We start from the raw sequence: 21,892 nt of genomic DNA on the forward strand, positions 1-21,892 counted from the left end.
CGATGCCAAGGAGGTTACTATTGGGGATGACAGTGTGTTACGGATGTAGGGCCGGCTATGTATGCCCAATGTGGATGGCTTGCGTGAATTGATTCTTCAGAAGGCCCACATTACGTGGTACTCTATTCATCCAGGTGCCGCTAAGTGTATCAGGACTTGAAGTAGCACTATTGGTGGAGAAGGATGAAGAAATACATAGTGGAGTATGTACTTTGGTGTCTAAATTGTCCGCAGGTGAAGTATGAGCATCAGCGGCCAGGTGGGTTGCTTCAGAGGCTTGAGATTCCCGAGAGGTAATTGGAGCGAGTTACCATGGATTTTGTTGTTGGTCTCCCATGGACTCAGAAGAAGTTTGACACAGTATGGGTGATTGTGGATAGGTTGACCAAGTCAGCTCATTTCATTCCAGTGGTGACTACTTATTCTTTAGAGTCGCTGGCTCAGGTCTATATTTACGAGACTATACGACTACATGGCGTGTCAATATCTATCATCTCTGATCGGGGTACGCAGTTTACATCGTGATTCTAGAAAGTCGTAATGCATGAGTTAGGCACACGGGTTGAGTTGAGTACAGCATTCCACCCTCAAATGGACGGACAGTCCGAGCGCACTATTTAGATATTGGAGGATATGCTTCGCGCCTGTGTCATTAGGTTCGGGGGTTCTTGGGATCAGTTCTTGCAGCTTGTGGAGTTTTCCTACAACAGCTACCAATCGAGTAGAATCGATATTGTTGATGTGATTTTATGCCTCAAGTAGGTCCATTATGTGTTTTGGAACTTGTCGGTATATTCGGACGGGATCCCGGGGGCCCCAGATGTGAATTAGATTAAAATCGGGATGATTTTTGGACTTAGTGTTTGCTGAAGCCTCAGCTATTCTGGTGTCATCGCACCTACGGTGGGAATGACCGTAGGTGGGGACTCGCTGATGTGAGTGAAGAAGCGTAGAAGTGGAAAGGGGCAGCCCAGGCCTGGGTTCGCAGGTGCAGACATCGAGGCACAGATGCGCATCCGCAGGCGCAATGGTTCTTCCGCATAAGCGGAACTGGTGGAGCTTATGATGGACCGCAAGTGTGGTTGTGACTCCACAGAAGCGGACTCGCATGTGCGAGCAATAGGTATGCAGAAGCAGAATTTCATGGCATTAGTTGGAACCGCACCTGCGATGGATTTTTCCACAGGTGCAGCGTCGCAGGTGCTACAGTGAGCCCGCAGAAGTGAAAGTCGCTAGGCAGAAAAGGCTGGAGACTAGGGTTTAATCTCATTTTCATCTTTTGGACCTAGAGAGCTAAGTTTGTGGAGATATTTTGAGGGAGTTTCAAGAAAATCATCAGGATAAGTGACTCTAACTCGGATTTGGTTGTATTACATGATCTATCGTTATTTTTGTCATTTAATTAGTGATTTGAGTTGGAAAATTTGGGAAACAATTATGAAACTTCTTAGACTAAATTTTGGAGATTTGAAAGGTGATTCGAAGTCGGATTTGAGTAATTCTTATATGGTTTTACTCGTTATCGAATGGTTATTCGGATTTTGTAAGTTTGGTTGGGTTCCGAGATGCGAGTTAGGGGTTGACTTTTTGAGTTGACTTTTGGTTTGTCTTTAAAGATTGCAACTTTATTGTTCAAAATAGCTTCCTATTGTTTATATTTATGGTATGAAGTAGTTTTGGCTAGATTTGAGGTGTTCGGAGTTGGATAATCGCGGGAAGGCTTACTAGTGGACTGAGTTAGCGTGTTTTGAGGTAAGTGTCTTGCCTAACTTTGTGTGGGGGAATTACCCCTTAGGATTGGTGTTGTTTGAGTTAATTGTAGTATGTGGAAGTCATGTACGCAAGGTGACGATTGTGTACACGGGCTAAATGTGGTAATTTACCGGTTTTAGCTGTGTAGATCCCTTTCATACCTTTAATTGATTTGCCATAGTATGTTATATTCATCATCATTAGTCTATCTTCACATGCTTTACTTGACGTCATTAATACTTGTCTTATCACTTACTTGCTAATTATCTTTACAAGTTTAGTTGAAGTTATTGTTCTCCCTATTTCCTTATTCATTATTTAACCATTGAGTTCCATAATAGATGTTGTTATTTCTTGGAATATCTCACTGGCTAATTTGGTGTTGAAGTTATAAAGGTCGTGATTCACGTTGAGGCAAGGTTGCAATTTGTTAAAATATCATTCTTGTTGAGTTATCCACTTCGGTTGCTATTGTTGAGACTTTTGTTCTTGTTGTGGTTAAGCCATGGGCTATTTATTGTGGCAACAACATTATTGTTGACTTCTTTGGCAAATTATGGTATTGGGCACTTGAGATGCGATTTGTGATATGTTGTGATATTAATACGCATGCGGTGGTATAAGGATTTAGGGTGAAAATGCATGCGGTGAGATAAGATGGGCTTGATACCCGTGTTGCTAGTAGGGCAACTACTTGAAGCGACGTGGTGTGATAAGGTAGGCTAAACTCGGGTAGCTATTTCAGGATAATAATTTTCAAAACTAAATGCAAGGCTCCTGCGGTGATATAAGGAAATATTGTGATTTGATTCACTACTAAACATCTGCTAAAAACCGACCAAATATTTCCGACCAACGTTGGTCGGTCAAAAAAAGCGACCAAAAATCGTCCAGCTTGGACGGAAACTGGAAAAAAAATTACATTTTTTTAAAACTAAATACCAACCAACGTTGGTCGGTAAATTGGTCAACGAATTGACCCAGCTGGTCAGACAAGAAAATTTTGGATTACCGACCAACGTTGGTCGGTAATCTGGACCCAATTTTTAAAATTTTAATAATTATTTTATTATTTAAAATATTTTATAATATTTAAAAATTTATATTTAAAATTACCGACCAACGTTGGTCGGTTAATGCAGTTGAAGCATTTACCGACCAACTTTGGTCGGTAATTGTTATTTTCTGCAAAATAACCGATCAAAGTTGGTCGGTTATTACGTCAACATTGGTCAAACTTTCGAATTACTTTTATATTTACTATCTAAATAATATAAATGTAATTCGTTAACACTTTTGTAATATAAATAATGAATACACTAACATATACTATATATAACATGCTATATATGTAGTTAAAGTAGTACAACGAAGCATGTTTTATATATATATATACACACACACACACACACACACACACACACACACACACACACAAACATATACTATAACAAGCTATATATATATATATATATATATATATATACACACACACACACACACACAAAAACATATACTATAACAAGCTATATATATAGTTAAAGTATTACAATGAAGTGTGTGTGTGTATGTATATATATATATATATATATATATATATATATATATAGAGAGAGAGAGGTATAGCCGTATATATAAGAGAACACGAAGCGCTAGGACCACGGGGTCGGGTTCTTTTAGGGATAAACTTGTGAAGATCCTAACTAGTATATATAATTTATCATCAAATATAACTATTTGTAAATTGATTCTTCGACTTATAACTCACTTAGATGCATCGATGCATATTAAAAACAAAACGTTTGACCTATATCGACTAATAGTAAAAACAAAACGTCTCGACCTATATCGATTAATCTATGTCATGCATTATTAGTGATGAATGAATGAAAAATAGAAGAATTTATACTGAACATCTTTGACATATATATGGATCACAAATTAAATAAACGAAAGAAGTTATTAGTATTAAGTAAACGAGTTAAATTAATAGGTCAAACATGGTCAAACTTTAACAAGCTATATATATACATACTAACATATACTATAACAAGCTATATATATAGTTAAAGTATTACAGTGAAGTGTGTTTGTGTGTGTGTGTGTGTGTGTGTGTGTGTATATATATATATATATATATATATATATATATATATATATATAGGTATAGCCGTATATATATAAGAACACGAAGCGCTAGAACCACAGGGTCGGGTTCTTTTAGGGATAGACTTGGGAAGATACTAATTAGTATATATACTTTATCATCAAATATATCTATTTGTAAATTGATTCATCGACTTATAACTTACTTAGATGTATCGATGAATATTAATCGATGATTCATCAAAACGTCTCGACCTATATATCGATTAATCTATGCCATGCATTATTAGTGATGAACGAATGAAAAAAGAAGTTATTAGCATCAATTATAATATAGTGTATGTATGTGTGTGAGAAATTACTCACATACTTAATTATAACTTAGAAAATTTACTTAGATAGATGCTATTATAATTTATTAAAATTAAATAGTTAATATAATTATTTATAAAGATTATTCTTATAGTTTATAATATTTTAAGAAAAAAAACACACAAAAAAAAGAATTTAATTTTTTTAAAAAAATAAAACCGACCAAAGTTGGTCAGTTTTTGGTCAAACGGTCAACACTTAATGTACCGACCAAAATTACCGACCAACTTTAGTCGGTAATTCTGAAATCAGAATTGAAAAACGGGGGAACCCCCATTTCTATCTTATCTTCCCCTCTCCTTCTTTATTTCCCTCACTCAAAACCTTTCCCTCTCCTTCTCTATTTCCCTCGCATAAATCCTATTCCCCACCCCGCGTCACCACCGCCCAGCCGTCGCCGTCGCCGCGTCGTCGTTGTCGCCACTGCCGCCCCTCTCCTTCTCCATCTCCTAAAAATTCTTGGTTTGAATTATAACCCATTTATTTATTATTTCTAGTTTTTGTTAATTAGTTATGATTTAGTTTCAATTGATTAGTGTTTCAATTATTTGAACATTGCATTTTATTGAGGATTAGGGTTTAGGTCTTGTTTTAATTAGTTTTTTTTAATTAGTTTTATTAACTAATTAGTCAATTAGTTATGAATTAGTTTTAATTGATGAGTGTTTCAATTTTGAGTTAGAATTGAATTATTAACTTTGTATTGTCTTGAATAGTTTAGATTCCGAACTATGTAGATGTTGTTGAGATAATTTGAGCTATTTGGAGATTTGAAGTTTGAGTAAAAGCTCAAGGGATTAAGCCGGGATCATGTTCGGGGGTCGAGGACCAAGTATAGACGTCAAAACAAAAGCAAAAAGCAACACTCTATGAAAATCCTTCAGCCGCAGCATGTGGGGCACCGCGACTGTCCAAATCTCGCTGCCTGTCGATTATTGAGCTCTCTGGAAATCCTCACTAATGCCCCGCATGGCGCGTCGCCCCATGCGGTGCGCCTGTGCAATATTTATAGAGTGCAAAATCCTGTTTCGGCTAGGAGAAGGTGGTTTCGTTTGGGCCCGACCCTACATGGTATTAATATATGAAAAACATTATTTTCTGGACTTATGACATACTTTAGACCTAAGGAGGCTAAGAAGGAGTTGGAAGAACGAGCACAAGGATGTCATCATTCCTTCCCCATTGAAGATACGAGTTTGGATCGAAATTATGTTTTCCTATACTTTAGTTATATTTGTGATGAATTGCTCCATAACTATGGAGTAGTTCTCTTTGGGGTTTGACGGATTTGGTGTATTGATGATTGTTTATGGATGATACCTCTAGTTTTATGTATTGAACCATTTTTGGATGATTTAATAGTTGCTTCTATATTAACTTGTTCATGTAATCGAGAGAGGCATAACTTGTGATATCCTTGCATTATATTGTTGGTTGAGTTCATTAATTCTTCTTAGTAATCGAAAGAGGCTAGTTGAAACATTGATTAAACCTAGTTAGGAGGATAATCGAGAGAGGCTCTCCTAAAGACCAATCAACTACGCATTCATTCATATCGTCACGTGCTTAAATTGGTTCATCTCGCGAGGTTGAGACTTAATCGAGAAAGGAGTTTATGTTGAACGTGTGAATTAATAATTGAGTGAATTCGAGAGACTCACTTAAACATTAGAAGTGAATTATCTAGAGTTACATCCCAAACAATTATCTTGCACCTAGCCTATCAAAACCCTATCTTCTTCCATTGATAACCTTCTTTGCTTGTTCCTTGTTTCAAATTTCATTAGTCAATAGCTTTAGATTCTTAATTTTAGTTAGACATCTTATAAATCTCAATTGTTGATTATCTTGGATAGAAACCAAGCTAGAAACTAGGAGAACACCGTTTAAATCTAATCCCTATGGATACGATATCATACTATACAATATTTGATTAGCGAGCATAATTTAGGTGCGTGTTTCGAGCTCGTCAAATTTTGGCGCCGTTGTCGGGGATTGACAATCAATATTGTTTGAAATAGTTTGTAGTGCTAATTCAGGAATTTTTTATTTTATTTTATTTTATTTTTCTCTTTTTACGTTTGGTGTTCGTTGACTGTGCGCAGGTTATAGGTTTAGAGTGGTGCATAACTCGAGCTTCTGCGAAAGAAGTGCTACCATAAAAGCCAGAGATAGAAAAACAAATGCGACAACTGAGGAAGGAAAGAGATCTCACCAAGACATCAGAAAAGGTTGGGAAATCCTCAACTAAAGAAACTATGGATGGAAACGGTGATGATAATGTAGATTTGGCTGTGAAAGAGGCAGACCAACAACGAAAAAAGTTGTATGGGATGCTGAGGAAACAACTATTAGAGATACACAGATTGTATATGAAGAAGAGTGGGGTCAGATAATTGCTCACAATAAACCCTTGGATGCAGACCAGTTAAAAAATATAGCTCACATGCTTGGGAGATCACTGGACGATTATGATAGACCGGTCTACAATCAAGGCTTATCAAGTGTTAGACCATGTCCAATTGTAGCTAATAATTTCTAATTGAAGCAAGGGTTGCTTCAAACCCTTCAGAGTTGATGTGTCTTCATAGGGAAGATGAATGAAGATCCAAATACACATCTGATGGACTTCGAGGAGATTATGAACACCTTTCAATACAATGGTGTGTCACGAGTGCAGTGTACTTAAGGACATTCCCCTTCACACTCAAAGATGATGCAAAACAATGGCTGTAAAGCTTACCTACGGGATCAACTAGAACATGGGAGAAGATAACCAGAAAATTTCTTGATAAATATTTCTCATCAGCTAAAACGGGCAAGTTTAGAAAAGAAATCCATAACTTCTGCCAGAAAGAGACTGAAACTGTTTTTGAAGCATGGGAGATGTTCAATGAGATTGTTAGAAAGTGTCAACATAGTGGAATTGAACTCTGGATTCAATTTCAGGACTTTTGGGATAGATTGACACCGGCCTCACGTACAACATTGAGCAATACAGTTGGAGTCCCCTTGATGAAGAAGACTCCAGATTTACAATTCTTGAAGAGTTATCTGAAGATACTAATCAGTGGCCCTCTAAGAGTGCTGAAAGAAGAAGATCGATTGGTGTTCATTTAGTTGACGCTACTACATCTATGCAAGTAAAACTTGATGCTATGGCTAAGGAAATACGAAAGCCGACCTTAGCCTCGATACAAAATGAGCCTCATGCAGCTTGTGATATATGTGGAAAAGGACACCATACTCATGAGTGTCAAGCCTCAACTGAGGAAGTGAATGCTGTGGGAAACTACAATTTTAATGCAATGGGTCAGAGGCACCCCAGTTTTTCATGGAGTTCACCTAGGGGTACCGCGAATGCATGGCAACGAACTACTTTAGACCCCTGGGGCAAGGATCTCCAGCATACAAAAATTAGCAGAGGCAGCAATTTCAGCCTCAACAGCCCATTCAGCCTAGTCTAGAAGATCTAACGAAAGGCCTTCATTATCAAGACAGATGAGAGGTTGGACGCCCATCGAGCAGCTATATAAGAATTGGGCACATCATTTCGAAACCTGGAGATACATGTAGGGCAACTTGCAACAACATTATCTGAGAGGATTCCATTAACTCTCTCCGCTGATACTGAGAGAAATCCCAAAGAAACAATGAATGTTGTAACTCTGAGAAGTGGGCAAGTGTTGAAAGATCCCACCCCGATCCAAAATGATGTGAAACTTGAAAAAGAAAGTGGGGAGCAGCTGAAGAATGATATTGATAAAAAGAAGAAGGGCCAAATGAAAGCTAAGAAAAAGAAGAAGGGAGAAACTTCGAGAAGGGAGGAACATGATGAGAGTGAGCATATGCTTACTTTACCTTACCCCAAAAGCTATATAGAGAAAAGCTGGACAAGCAGTTTGGGAGATTTCTGGATGTGCTGGAACAGGTTCATGTAAACTTACCATTCACATAAGTGCTCTCACAAATGCCTGCTTATGCCAAATTTTTGAAGGAAATTCTTACAAAGAAGAGGAAGATAGAATAGACCTCAGTGGTCAAGCTCACAGAGCATTGCAGTGCGATATTGAAAAAAAAACTCCCATAAAAGTGTGAAGATCCAGGGAGTTTTATTATACCTTGCTCTGTAGGAACTATTCATTTTGATAAGTATTTATGTGATTCTGGTGCCTCAATTAATTTAATTCCTCCATCTATTTATAGGAAACTTGAGAAGGAGATTGGAGAGATAAGGTCTGAACCCATATCTTTGCAGCTGGTAGACTAAACGATTTTAATACCGGAGGGGATAGTGGAAGATGTGTTAGTTCGGTGGATAAGTTTGCGTTTCATGTGGATTTTATAGTGGTGAAAATGGAGGAAAACAAGGAGGTCCCCCTTATCCTAGGAAGACCATTCTTAGAAATGGGTAGAGCGATATTCGATATACACGAGAGAAAACTCATGCTTAGAGTGGGATCAAAAGAGAAGGATGCGGTGAGTGAGAAAGATAGGTGTGGGGGTGTACCCCAAGAAGGCTGAGAATAATCTGTCTGCATGGATGTGCCCATTAGTTCGAAGAGGAGGAATGGAGCCCGACTTCGACTCAGACCCCGACAAGATATTCAGGGAAGTTTCCTCTATCTTATACTTTTTAATTGTGTGTCAAGGGGACATACCACAACTTAAAGTGTGGGGTAGGGGATATTTATATGTATGTATGTATATGAGTTTTCTATTAGTTAGTTTTAGTAGTTAGAGATAGAAAAATAAAACATAAAACTTTTATATTTTTTCGATTTTTCCTGACGGTGGATATCATCAACAAGTTTCTTGAGGGATTAAAGTTGAAAGAAAAAGACCAAAAGACTTTCGTTTGTAGGTAGAATAATAATTCCCCCTTGGTTTTCTTTGTGCTGCGGTTCTTTTCCACGGGTTTTTTTTTAACCGGATGTAGTTAGTTTTTTTAGGAGTAGGAAACCTTATGCTATGATTGAGTTAAAAGCAATATCTCTTAACTTTATTATGCTTTGAGAATAGTAAGTGCTTTAGTTGTTACGCTTAGGCTCAGTTTTTGAATCATGTTTAAGTACCTTAAATTGTTTGATCTTAACTTTGCTTAATTGCTTTGACTAGAGTGTCGTGATAGTCCAATCCTCAGTGAGTTATATTCCATGTGTGTGGGAGGTTTTGTGTTATTCTGTTCATTGCATTTGATATCTAGAACTTGTCCCGTGTGTTTGCAAAGCGAAATAGTAGTTTTATTCAGTCTTGAAAGTGATATAGGTGTTTCTTTGTCGAGCCAATGATATGTTTATCCACCTAATTGTTATATATCTTAGTTAACTCCTTTGAGCCTGTAATCCTATTTTTTCGGCAACCACAATACAAGCTCTACCAAATTGTTTGACTTGACCATCTATTTGAATCTTATACCTATCGAAGCACTTGAATTTGTAATGAACTTTGTAAAAGTTGAAGTGGTAACTTGATGTAATTGTGCTTAAAGAAGTAGGGAGTTAATGTATATTGATGTGAAGGTGTAGTTATGGGTTGACATAAGTGTGGGGTTTTAAATGGTTAATTTTATGTATTAAAGTGTTTAGGGAGATGTAGTCACTCTTATATCCAAATGTATCATACCCATCCCATAGCCTACGTTACAACCAATTATAGTCCTACTTTATCCTTGTAGAGTAGTACACTACGGGCAAGCCTATGAACGTCGTTTGTGGCATATGAATGTTATTTCTAAGAGTGAGTGAATTCTTTCTATCTTGAGTTACTCATTGTTCTCAAATTTATAGTGTGTGGAACTACTCTCTATTGTTGTGTAAAGGCACTTGATTCATGAAGGAAAGGTAATGGCGTTGACCTCTATGTTAAGGTAAGTGAGCGGGTTGTGAAAAATGCGTGGTGCTTTTGATTCAAATCTTGAGGCAAGGATATTACGATATTGTGCTTAGTCAGTTTTAAATATTATTGGTGTGATGAGTTATTAGAGTTGTTGAAAAAGGTCGTGTCTATATGAAGTGTAGTTTAATTGCTCAATGACGAGAAATGGTTTAAGTGTGGGGTGTTGATGGTAGGCTATAATCTCATTTTTTAGTCACTTATTGCACTCTAATTTACTAGGGAACATAATTTAGGGAAGATGAACGAAGATACAAATACACATCTAATGGATTTCGAGGAGATTATGAATACCTTTTAATCAAATATAGTATAGTATAATATCGTATCCACATGGATTTGATTCAAACAGTATTCTCATAGTTTCTGGCTTTGTTGCTATCCAAGATGATCAACAGTTGAAAATTATAAGATGTCTAACTAAAATTAACTAAGAATCTAAAGCTATTGACTAATGACAATCTAAACAAGGAATAAGAAAAGAAGGTTATCAATGGGAGAAGATAGGGTTTTGATAGGATAGGTGTAAGATAATTGTTCGGGATCTAACTCTAGATAATTCACTTCTAATGTTCAAGTGAATCTGTCAAATTTACTCAATTATTTGTTCAAACGTTCAGCAAAAACTCCTCCCTCGATTAAGTCTTAACTTCACAAGATGAACCAATTTAAGCACGTGAAAATATACAAGAATGCATAGTGGATTGGTCTTTAGGAAAACCTCTTTCGATTATTCTCCTAAATAGGTTTAATTAATGATTCAACTAGCCTCTTTTGATTACTTAGAATAATCTATGAACTCAACCAACAATGTAATGCAAAGATATCACAAGTTATGCCTCTCTCGATTACATGAACTAGTGAATATAGATGCAATAATTAATTCATCCAAAAATGATTCAATACATAAAACTAGAGTTATAATCCACAAACAATCATCAATACACCAAATCCATCAAACCCTAAATGGAACTACTATATAGATATTGAGCAATTCATCATAAATAAAATTAAAGTATAGGAAAACATATATTCAATCCAAACTCGGGTCTTGAGTGAGGAAGGAATGATGAAATACTTGTGCTTGTGTTCTTCCAACTCAACCTTAGGTTCCTTGGGTCAAAAGTATGTCAATAGTCTAGGAAATAATATTTTTCCATTTATTTATAACAAGTAGGGTCGGGTCCAGACGAATCCACCTTCTTCTAGCCGAAATAGGACATTGGCTCTTAAAATATTACACAGGCATGCCGCATGGGGGCAACGCGCCAAGCGGGGCATTATTGGGAAATCCATAGAGTACATATTGTGGAGTTTTCTCATCACAATCCAGAGAATGTGGGGCATTGAGCAGCCGCGGCACAACATGCGCCGCGATTATGGAGTTTTCTTAGAGTACAGATTTTTGCTTGCTTTTTGACGTCTAGACTTGGTTCTCGACCCCGAACGAGATCCCGTGTTAATCTTTTGGGCTTTTACTCTGACTTCAAAGCTCCAAATTAGCTACATAATATCTACATCACTCGGAATCACTCCTCTAAGGCATAAAACACACAATAAGTGCAAAATACTACCAATTAAAGCTCAAACACAAATAAAGTGCAGTGAATTAGAGTGCAATATCATTGTGCCTACCATTAGTAAGAAATATCATTGTGCCTAAGACTCTTATTTTCCCACACGTGTACTTAAGGTCTTGAATAGAAATGCATTGTCGTTGATAATCCTTGATGTTGTTTGAAAGCAAAAGAAGTGAGCGTGAGATATGAAACACGTCCAACGTGCCGAGAATGATATTACAATAGAGGCCACTAGTCCAATGAAATGAGCTGTAAATTCTTTAAATAATAAATGCCTTGAGAGTATCATTTAGGTACCGAGAAGGGTAGGTTGAAATGACCTAACCCCAAAACTACATGTGCCGGTGTAGGAGTGAGTGAGGGGTAAAATCCCCATGTGAGGTGGTGAGCGTTTTTCCTGATTATGGGACGAGATTGATCTGTTGAGATAATTCCCCTTAAATGGGATGAGATGATTGCTAGCGAAATGTTAGGTGACATCGACCAACACGGCATTATGGTGAGACGGCTTAGCCGATCGGTCTGAGATCGGATTCCATGCCACACACATGATAGTTATATGAGTGGACATCTCGGGGTGAGATGATTTAGCTGATCGGACTGAGATCGGACTCCGTGCTAAAAGCACGGTGGCTTATCGGTACTAAAGATCTCCCAACTTAAAATATTGAACTTGTTTGAAATTTATTCTTTCTCCTAACTTGGTACTTTAATATTGATGAGGCCCTCATTGATTTCATGTCTCTTTATCATAGTACTGTTACTCATTCTATTGAGGAGGTGTTTAGTTTTTATACTGGTACTATTCCATATGTACTAACGTCCCTTTTGCCGGGAGCGCTGCATCTTTAATGGATGCAGGTGGTTTCACAGCTGGTGGCATTGAGCAGTGATAGCAGTACACCCTCTCCTCAGTTGACTTGGTGAGCCCTACTTCATTTCGGGGTCCTGAAACTTTTGTCCTTTGTACATAGCATTTTGAGGTATAGCCGGGGCCTTGTCGCCGGCACTATCATAACACTCTTCGATTTCTGTTAGAGGCTCCGTAGACATGGTGTGACTTGTATATTTGTGTTGGGAAAGTCAAACTAAAAATGTTGTATTTGTATCACATGTTCCACTTCAAACTATGAATGTGTAATGTATTTTGTGACTTATAAATGGAATAACAATAGGTAATGAAATGGTGTTGTTCGCGTGACTTTATTATTGTCTAATTAATGAAATTTATCTTTTCTTTATTCTTGGGTGAGTTGGGTAGACGGCGTTGTGCAGGCTTGCTCGACCGGGGTATCTCGGTTGAGTACCGGTTACGCTCCCCGAGGTCGGGGCATGACACGATTCTATGAATCATAATCCAATTCAAGCCTATTAAACTATGAACATCCGACTTCCAAAACTAACGCCGAATCATACCAAAAAAACTCTGATTGATCTCAAATTTTGCACACAAGTCATAATTGACACAACGGAACTACTCCAACTTTCGGAATTAGAATTCGACCCCGGTATCAATAAAGTCGACTCCCAGTCAAACTTCTCAACCTTCCAAACCTTCAATTTTCTAACTTTCGTCAATTCAAACCAAAACGACATACAGACCTCCAAATCAATATTCGGACACAATCCTAAGTCCAAAATCACCATACAAAGCTATTGGAACCATCAAAACTCCATTCCAAAATCGTCTACACAAAAGTCAAACTACGGTCAACTCTTCCAACTCAAACTTCTAACCTTGCGACTAAGTGTCTCATTTCACTCTGAAACTCACCCGAACCCTAACCAAATGCCCCCGACAAGTCACATAACCACCATACAACATAGAGGAGGCAATAAATAGGAGAACGAGGCTAAGATATTCAAAACAACCAGCTGAGTCATTACACGTATGTACATGAAGTGATAAAATCATGTGAGACAATCAGATGCAATTCCAGATTCTTAAACATAATTCATGAACTTATTTATTAATAAAAAGAGTCCTTAAATCAGACATCGCAGGACATAATACCTAGGCATAAGATTTGATTTTCTAATTGTTTCAATATCTGATAGCACATAGCACGCAAATAAAGTCATCGCTTACTTCAAGTTCTCTGTTAACATGATTCTTAAATTTAAGGGACTCTAAGCATGGAGTCTAACTCATGATATAGTACTTAAAGCAACACAAATAAGGTCAAACCAAACTCCAATTAGCAGAATTATAAGTATAGAATGGAACTGAGAATGCTAAACCTAAAAAATGGTTTTCTTTTGCCTCTAATTAATACAATCACAGAGAAAGTTAGAGAATTCTTATATCACCAGAAAAGTTTTATAATACAATCACAAAGTTGTATAATTTGTTCACAAAGTTTTCCTTCAAAATCAAACCTAATTCAAAAATAATTTGTTCTACAAGAGAATACACATAGTTGACATATAACAAGCAATATTCAATAAAAAAACCAAATCGTACACATTCATCAGCAATGTAAGTTACTTTCCTCTTTTCTACTTTAGGCGCCTGTTCTTCACAAGACTTGCGACATTTCTTATTAAAAAATGGAGTAAATTGCACCTTTATCTCAGAAGATATCAAGCATTCCTTTTAATACTAATTCTTATTGAACTGAAATAGACAATAACATAATAAAAATTTTATAACCCCATCATACCTTTTTTCTCTTTGGCCAAATCAAATATGATAATTAAAGCTTTTAGGGCCAATGTTCTTAAAATCTACTTGTAATTATAAAATTGTAGAACACGTAATTATAAGAAGAAACAATATAAAAATAGAGAGATAATTGGAATATAAAAAAAAAGTACCCAATTTCACAAATAGTACTGCAAGTTTAGAGCTTACCTTGATAAGAAGGAGAATGAAATACTAGGTTGTAGATAGGAACACAAGGTTTGATGCTTTAGAGAGTTCAATTGTCCAATTTCACGTATACCCTAGTTGTAAGTAATCCTATGATAAAATAGAAATAAAAGTGGGTCTGAAAAATTATGGGTTGGGCAAAAAAAGAGGGAAAAGTGACGTGGGTGGGCTGATCGTGAGTTGGGGAAAAAATTCGGAAAAGTTAGCGTTAAGTTTTTATTTTTTATTTCTAACAACCGAATTTATGACTTTTAAGGACCGAGTAGTATCCTTTTGTTAGTATTAAAGTAAAAAATAACTTTAACGGCCAAAAAAATATGATCGCTATTGATACACCTATAACGACCAAATTCACGTCCCTTCGTTAAAGAATGATCGTTAAAAGCAAAAATTCTTGTAGTGTCATGTGTTTTGGTCTAAAGGGGCTGGGTCTCATCAGATTGGTGATGTTTTCAACCGCATTCGTCGCTTGTTATCTAGGAACTGGTGGTTGCTATTTCATATTTATGTACAAGGAGACTGATTCGGCAATTGATAGTTTAGCTAATGTGGTTTTTAGTCAAGAGTTTTATTTTGAATGGTATGTGCTTGTTCCTTATAGCATTTTTTCGCAAGTCGCATGAGATGTTGTTGGGGTTTCTGTAACGACTCGACCGATTATTGTGTGTATTTCAGCATTGTTTCTCCTTTTGAAGCTTCTCGTGTATGTATTTGTAGTTATGTGACTTGTTTGATTTCGGGAAGGTTTTAGATTGATTCGGAAAATTTAGTTCTTAGTTTGGAAGATTAAGTTGATAATGTTGATCGAGGTTTGACTTTTATGAAGACGGCCCCAGAATAGTATTTTAATGATTCCAATAGGCTTGTATGGTTATTTTGGACTTAGACATATGTCCGTAATTGGATTCGGAGATTCCTAGGTTGATTTTGCTCTCTTTGCTGAAGGTTGGAAATTTGGAAGTTTAGAAATTTTCTAAGTTTGACCATATGTTGAATTTGTGGCTAACGAGTTTGGATTTTAGTTTCGAGACTTGAAATAGGTCTGTTTTATTACTTGGGACTTATATGCAATTTTTGGTGTCATTCTGAGTTGGTTTGGTAGGAATCAGACGCTTGGTTGTAATTTTAGCGATTCTTGAGTTTCATTATGAATTTTATGTGTTTCAGTGTCCGATTTATGGTTCTGGTTGTTGACTTAGTGTTTTGAGCCCGCGAACGAGATTGTAAGAGGTTTTCGTACTTGTCGGTATGATTGGACGGGGTCCCCAGGGGCTCAGGTGAGTTTCGAACGCGTTCCGGATCATTTTTGGTTATGGTCAAGTGTTGCTAGTTCTATAGGTCTTGCATTTGCAAGGCTAGGCTCGCAATTGCGAGGTCCACAATTGTCTACAAACCATCGCATTTTCCATGTTTGGCAAGGGGATTAGTTTCGCATTTGCAGAACTGGGTTTTGGTTGGGGATTTTTTACTATATTTCTTTTTAAAAAATTGATCTTTGAGAGTCGAATTGAACTCAAATTTGAAAATCAATCACATATTTGGACTCATGGTGTTATGGGTAGTTGAGATCTACAACCGGCTCGGATTTTGGACGGGCAGGCTCGGGATTAACTTTTGTTGACATTATGGAAATTGGACAAAGTTCACAACTTTATTAATTAAAATTGCATTCTCTTGCATTGTTTGATATTATTAAGTCGTTTTTGGCTAGATTTGAGCCGGGCGGAGGTGAATTTTAAAGGAAAAGTTATTTTTGAGTATTGATTTGGGCTATTTGAGCTAAGTATCTTGCCTAACCTTGTGTGGTAGAAAGTCTTTTAGGATTTGGCTTAATTTTTTATTTGTGTTATGTGTAATCGACATGTAGACGAGATGACGAGTCTGTAAACGGATGTATGTGTGCCTTATAAGCGGATTTGACCCGAGGTTGCTTTTACTACCTCGTTTTGATTGAGAGGTCCATGTACTACGTATTTTTTACTTTGGATAATTACTTGAGTCTATGTTCCATACTAGATATCATGTTTTAGGATCGTATTTCCTTAATTGGCCAAGTTGGGCATTTGTAAGGTTGTTATTGATTTGAGTTTGCTTTGATGCCTATATGCTGAACACCCATCTGTATTTCCTTGTTGAATTGTCCTTGTGCACAACATTGGCAGATTGTGAATTTATGTCTTGGTGACAAATGTTGACATGCTATGATGTTATGATTGTGGCACATGTGGACTTGTTGGGCGAATTGGTTGGGTATTTTTATGAGATTTCTGTCGTGCTACTCCTATTATTGATATTGTGCATGTGGTGAGATACGGCGAGTTATATCGGATTTTCACATGTGGCGAGAGAAGGCGGGATGATTGTTAATAGCATGTGACGAGGCAAGGCGAACATTTACTTTATTGTTGCGCACGCGGTGAGATAAGGATAGGATTATGGGGATGTGGTGTGATTGCCTTGGGGCGTTGTATTAATTATGTTTTGTGTGGTGGTGAAAAGGGAATATTCTTGTTTGTTTTTATAACTTCATTATGTGTGACATACATTTTTACGTGATTCATTGCGTGGTTTCTAACCTGCCAATATATACCTCTGTCGTTACTTGATGATTTGGTTGTCAAGATGGATTTACCTACGTGAAATTGTTATCTCAAATTGTGTGGAGTTGTTGGAAGCGTAATGGATTTAAATAAAAAAAAGTCGTTATCATGTATTACATTTTTTTATTCTTGATAAATTCTTCTTGAACATGTTATTGGTAACTGGCACGGGTATGATACACATTGTAGCACGAGGTCTTTGCCGTGCATGAATGGTATATATTATGGCACGAGGTCTATGCCATGCGGGAATGATTAATGACGTGTGTACGAGGTGCCATATGCGTGCAATTCTAATAAATGACTTTTTGGAACTGAGCCTTTACTTGTATTAAGTGTTTATCGCCTATTTTGACGAGACTACAGTAATTGCCTTTTGTATACTTTCTTATGTTAGCTATATATATTGCACATGTTTTGTCTATTGAGTGTCTTGAGCTGAACCTCATCACTATTCCACCGAGGTTATTCTTAATACTTACTGGGTAATAATTGTAGTGTACTCATACTATACTTCTGCATATTCTTTGTGCAGATCCATGTTCTATGGATTGAGTCGATTGTTAGGTGACGTGCGACCGCTGGTTGGAGACTTCAAGGTATCCCAGCTATCCTGTTCGCAGGTCTAGGAGTCACAATCTTTATTTTATTCTTTACTGTTTATGTATTCCAAACAAAATTGTACTATTCAAGACTTGTTATGTATTCAGGTAGAGCTTATGACTCAGTATTGCCGGGTTTTGAATTTTTTTTTATTGTATCCACGTTTGGTAATTTTATTATATTTCTCATTTTTATTCAGTCTATAGATGTTACAATATGATTGGGGTCGTTATGTGATAGGCTGACCTAGACTTAGGAACTAGGTTCCATCGCGACCCCTTAAATAATATTACTGCATGACTATAATTACATTTGATACTTGATATACTAGTAACTAAACATTAAACTATTTTTAAATTTTCTCCACCGCTCTAAACACACTCGAACCCCATGTAACTCTGTCCAATCATACCAACAAGTCTAAATACCTAACCCAAACTTATCCAAAGGCTCGAAACATCGCAAATAACATCAAAACCAAGAATCAAAGATCAAATCATTCTCTTAACTTTCAAACATTTAAACTTCATCGAACGCATCCGAATCACTCTTACACATACTGGATCACAACCAAACTTTGCACACAAGCTCCAATCAATTGAACGAATCTATCCAAGGTCTTAGAACACCAAACGGAATCCGATAACATAGAAGTCAACCACCAGTCAAACATATAAACCCTCAAATTCTTCAAATTGTCAACTTTCGACAAATAGAGTCAAAACCTTCTAGGAACATTCAAATTTAAATTTGAACATACGCTCAAGTCTAAAATTACCATACAAATCTATAGAACCCATCAAATCCCGATTCTGAGATTGTTTACTCAAAAGTCAAACCTTAGTCAACTCTTCTAACTTAAAGCTTAAAAATTGAGAATCATCATTCCAATTCAATTGCGAACCACTCAAAAATCAAAATCAACCATACACGCAAGTCATAGTGCATTATATGAAGCTAGTCAATGTCTAAAATCATTGAACAAAAGGCTAAATCTACAAACGACTGGTCAAGTTGTTACATTCTTCCCCACTTAAACATATGTTCGTCCTCGAACGTGTCAGGAATCGTTCTAAAACTGCCAAATCAATAGTCTCATCATACACTACTCATGGATGATCTCACATAATGCCAATCCATATAATCCCATTAACAAGATTCTGACTGAAAATTCTTCCTTTAACCTTAGCTTATAATCTTTAGAACCCAATTCCAACTCTTGGAACTCCCTTTAAGATCTGATCCTTGTATATATACACGGTTTCAATCCCCACAAGCTGCATCAAGCAATAAATATACCCCCATGAGATAACCACATGGTATATCGCATAACTCATATACTCATAGCAATATCTTTTGACCACAATAACTGCTCATTACCAAACCTAGTACTGGTAATATACCAAATATCGCATGAAACCTTGTTCCAAACCTTCGCAACATTGCTAGTGATGAAAGAAATATGCAGAAACTCACATCCATCCATCAAATTAGTAAGTTGTGGAGTTTTCACCCGAAAAGAGCCATTGCAAAATTCTAAGATAACTGCTGACATTCTTTTTCCAAACATACATAATTTAAATCTGATTGCACTAATTCCAGGTCCAATAACCTCGTTTCACCCAGTATATGTTGCTCGCTTGACATGCCACACCAAATGCCATATATAACCACATATGACACAATCAGTGCACCAAATAAGAAACAACTCGAATTTGACCACTAATAGAAAGAGAATAAAATAAAAGAATTGTCCAACAAGTTTAATAAATACAACCACAAAGGCACAATATTATGAATTCATCCCACAAGGGAGAAACCAAATTCATGGAATAAACACAAGGAATTGTATCCAAACATAACTCCGTTGTGGTGCGCAACTCGATACAAGCACACCAACCACATGCAATACTCTGTCACGACCCGAAAATCTACCAAATTGTGATGGCACCTAACCTCCAAGACTAGATAAGTCAATCACACAATAATATAAAAATATCGAAATAGGATATAAAAAGTCTCACATTATAATAAATAGCAGAATAGAACTCCAGCAAAGCCAATGCGAAGGTGCATAAGCCAAATTCCCAAAACCAGGTGATATAGAGTCATGAGCGCTAATATGACCACATAGCAAGCCTCAAAAAGTATAATACTATTTTACAGTAATACAACAGTATGAAAATAAAGGAAGGGGACTCTAAGGGTTTGCGGCATCCATGCAACAATACCTTGAATCTCCTCAAACAGTCAAAGCTCACTCTCGAGGTCTGATACCCCGAGCACTCAGATCTACACACAAATATGTAAAAGTGTAGTATGAGTATGGGACAACATGTACTCAGTAAATATAAAAACTAACATCGGCGAAGTAGTGATAATGTTCAAGTCACGTGATACTCAGTAGTCAAAGAAACATGTGCAGTTTATCAAATAACCGGCAAGAATAATGTAACAAGGCATAGTACCATCTACTCAATGGCACACGAGTTACTAGCTTATCACATGTAAATCATATTTGAAAAAAAGAATTATCAATCAATAACAGAGGCATGGAGTAGCATGTTAAAAGCAACATAAAATCATGTAAAATGTATAACAGGACATAAAGAATTCACTTGAACGATCAAGAATGCCACCATTATACTCCACACGTCATCAACAAGAATGCCATCCTGATACTCTATATTTCATCAACAAGAATGCTACCCTTGTACTCCATATTTCATCAACAAAAATGCCACCTTATACTCCATTTTTCATCAACAATTATGCCACCCTTATGCTCTACATTTTATCAATAAGAATGCCACAATCATACTCCACATTTCATCAACAAGAATGCCACATTTATACTCATACATTATCACAATAAAAATATCCACCCAACATATTTGTATGTGCCATAATCAAGAAAACTCAAGATAATAACGTATCATCAAGAGACGTAATTCAGTAATAAGGTGTACAAGGACATGAAAATATTAAAGTGTGGATGAGGGCTTAATATATAAGACATGACTACGGCTAAATCAATTAGGTAATGATTTCGGAAATGCCTATCTTGGCTAATTAAGAGATAACAATCCTAAAACATGATCTCTAATATAAATGGATAAGCTCGCATAGTCACACAAAGGATTATACATGAATCATAGAGAGCACACAATTAAATTAGGGCACATAATAAGCCTAGAGTCCAATCCAGTAATTTTTCATACATAGCACCCTTATATACACTCATCACCTCGCATATACGTCATTTTACATACATTACAATTAGACAAATAAGGTCCAGTCCTAAGGGTTATTCCCTCACATAAGATTAGGTAAGATACTTACCTCAAACGACCCAAATCAACCCACTAAAATTGCCTTTCCTTTAGAAACCACCTCCAGCCGGCTCGAATCTAGACAAAAACAACTCAATAACATTAAACAAAGCCATTGGAAACAACCCCAAACAATAAAGCTTCGATCTTTAATAATATTTTCAAAATTCATAAAAACTCAACCCGGGCCCACTCGGTCAAAACTCGAATCAAAGGGTAGATCCAGACTAACCATAACCCCACGACTCCAAATATGTGATTAGATAAAATCGTGTCCAAATCCACTCCCAAATCACAATCTTCACTCTCCAAAATTATAGTCAAAAATACAAAATTTCTTTTTCAAATTCTAAAATCTACGTGTAATAATCCATTGGGAAACAAGATATAATCTGCAACGTCACTTCTGCGATAGAAGCATTGCATCAGCGAGCTTCACTAAAAATACTAACCCTTCGTACCTGGGCACAACCCTCGCATCTACGGCTCTGCAGGTGCGGCAAACCCTCGTGGGCGCGCTAACCGCAGGAGCAACCCCCATGCACATCTGAGCACTTCCAGCCCCATTAATGAACCTCCCAATCCTCTCCCTCTCATTAGGGACCCAAACTACTGCATGAGTTGCCAACTCTGTGAATATCATCTCGTACTAGGTCACCGTTATGCCCTCCTAGTGTAGATGCTCAAACTCTCTACGTAACTCCTTTCTGCAAGTCTGTGGGAGATATATCTCTAAGAAGAGAACTGAGAACTGATGCCATGCAAGTGGTGCTATGCCAG

The 21,892-nt window shown here is 36.9% G+C and overlaps 1 non-coding gene across 1 annotated transcript; it reads right to left on the reverse strand.

Moving 5' to 3' along the window:
- Positions 1–7,050: 7,050 nt before the first annotated feature.
- On the reverse strand, positions 7,051–7,157 carry LOC117278837 (small nucleolar RNA R71). Its single transcript, XR_004509194.1, has one exon. It is a non-coding gene; the product is annotated as a small nucleolar RNA R71 (small nucleolar RNA).
- Between the last annotated feature and the right edge of the window lie 14,735 nt (positions 7,158–21,892).

The sequence above is a fragment of the Nicotiana tomentosiformis genome, chromosome 5, assembly GCF_000390325.3.
Source record: "Nicotiana tomentosiformis chromosome 5, ASM39032v3, whole genome shotgun sequence".
NCBI lineage: Eukaryota > Viridiplantae > Streptophyta > Magnoliopsida > Solanales > Solanaceae > Nicotiana > Nicotiana tomentosiformis.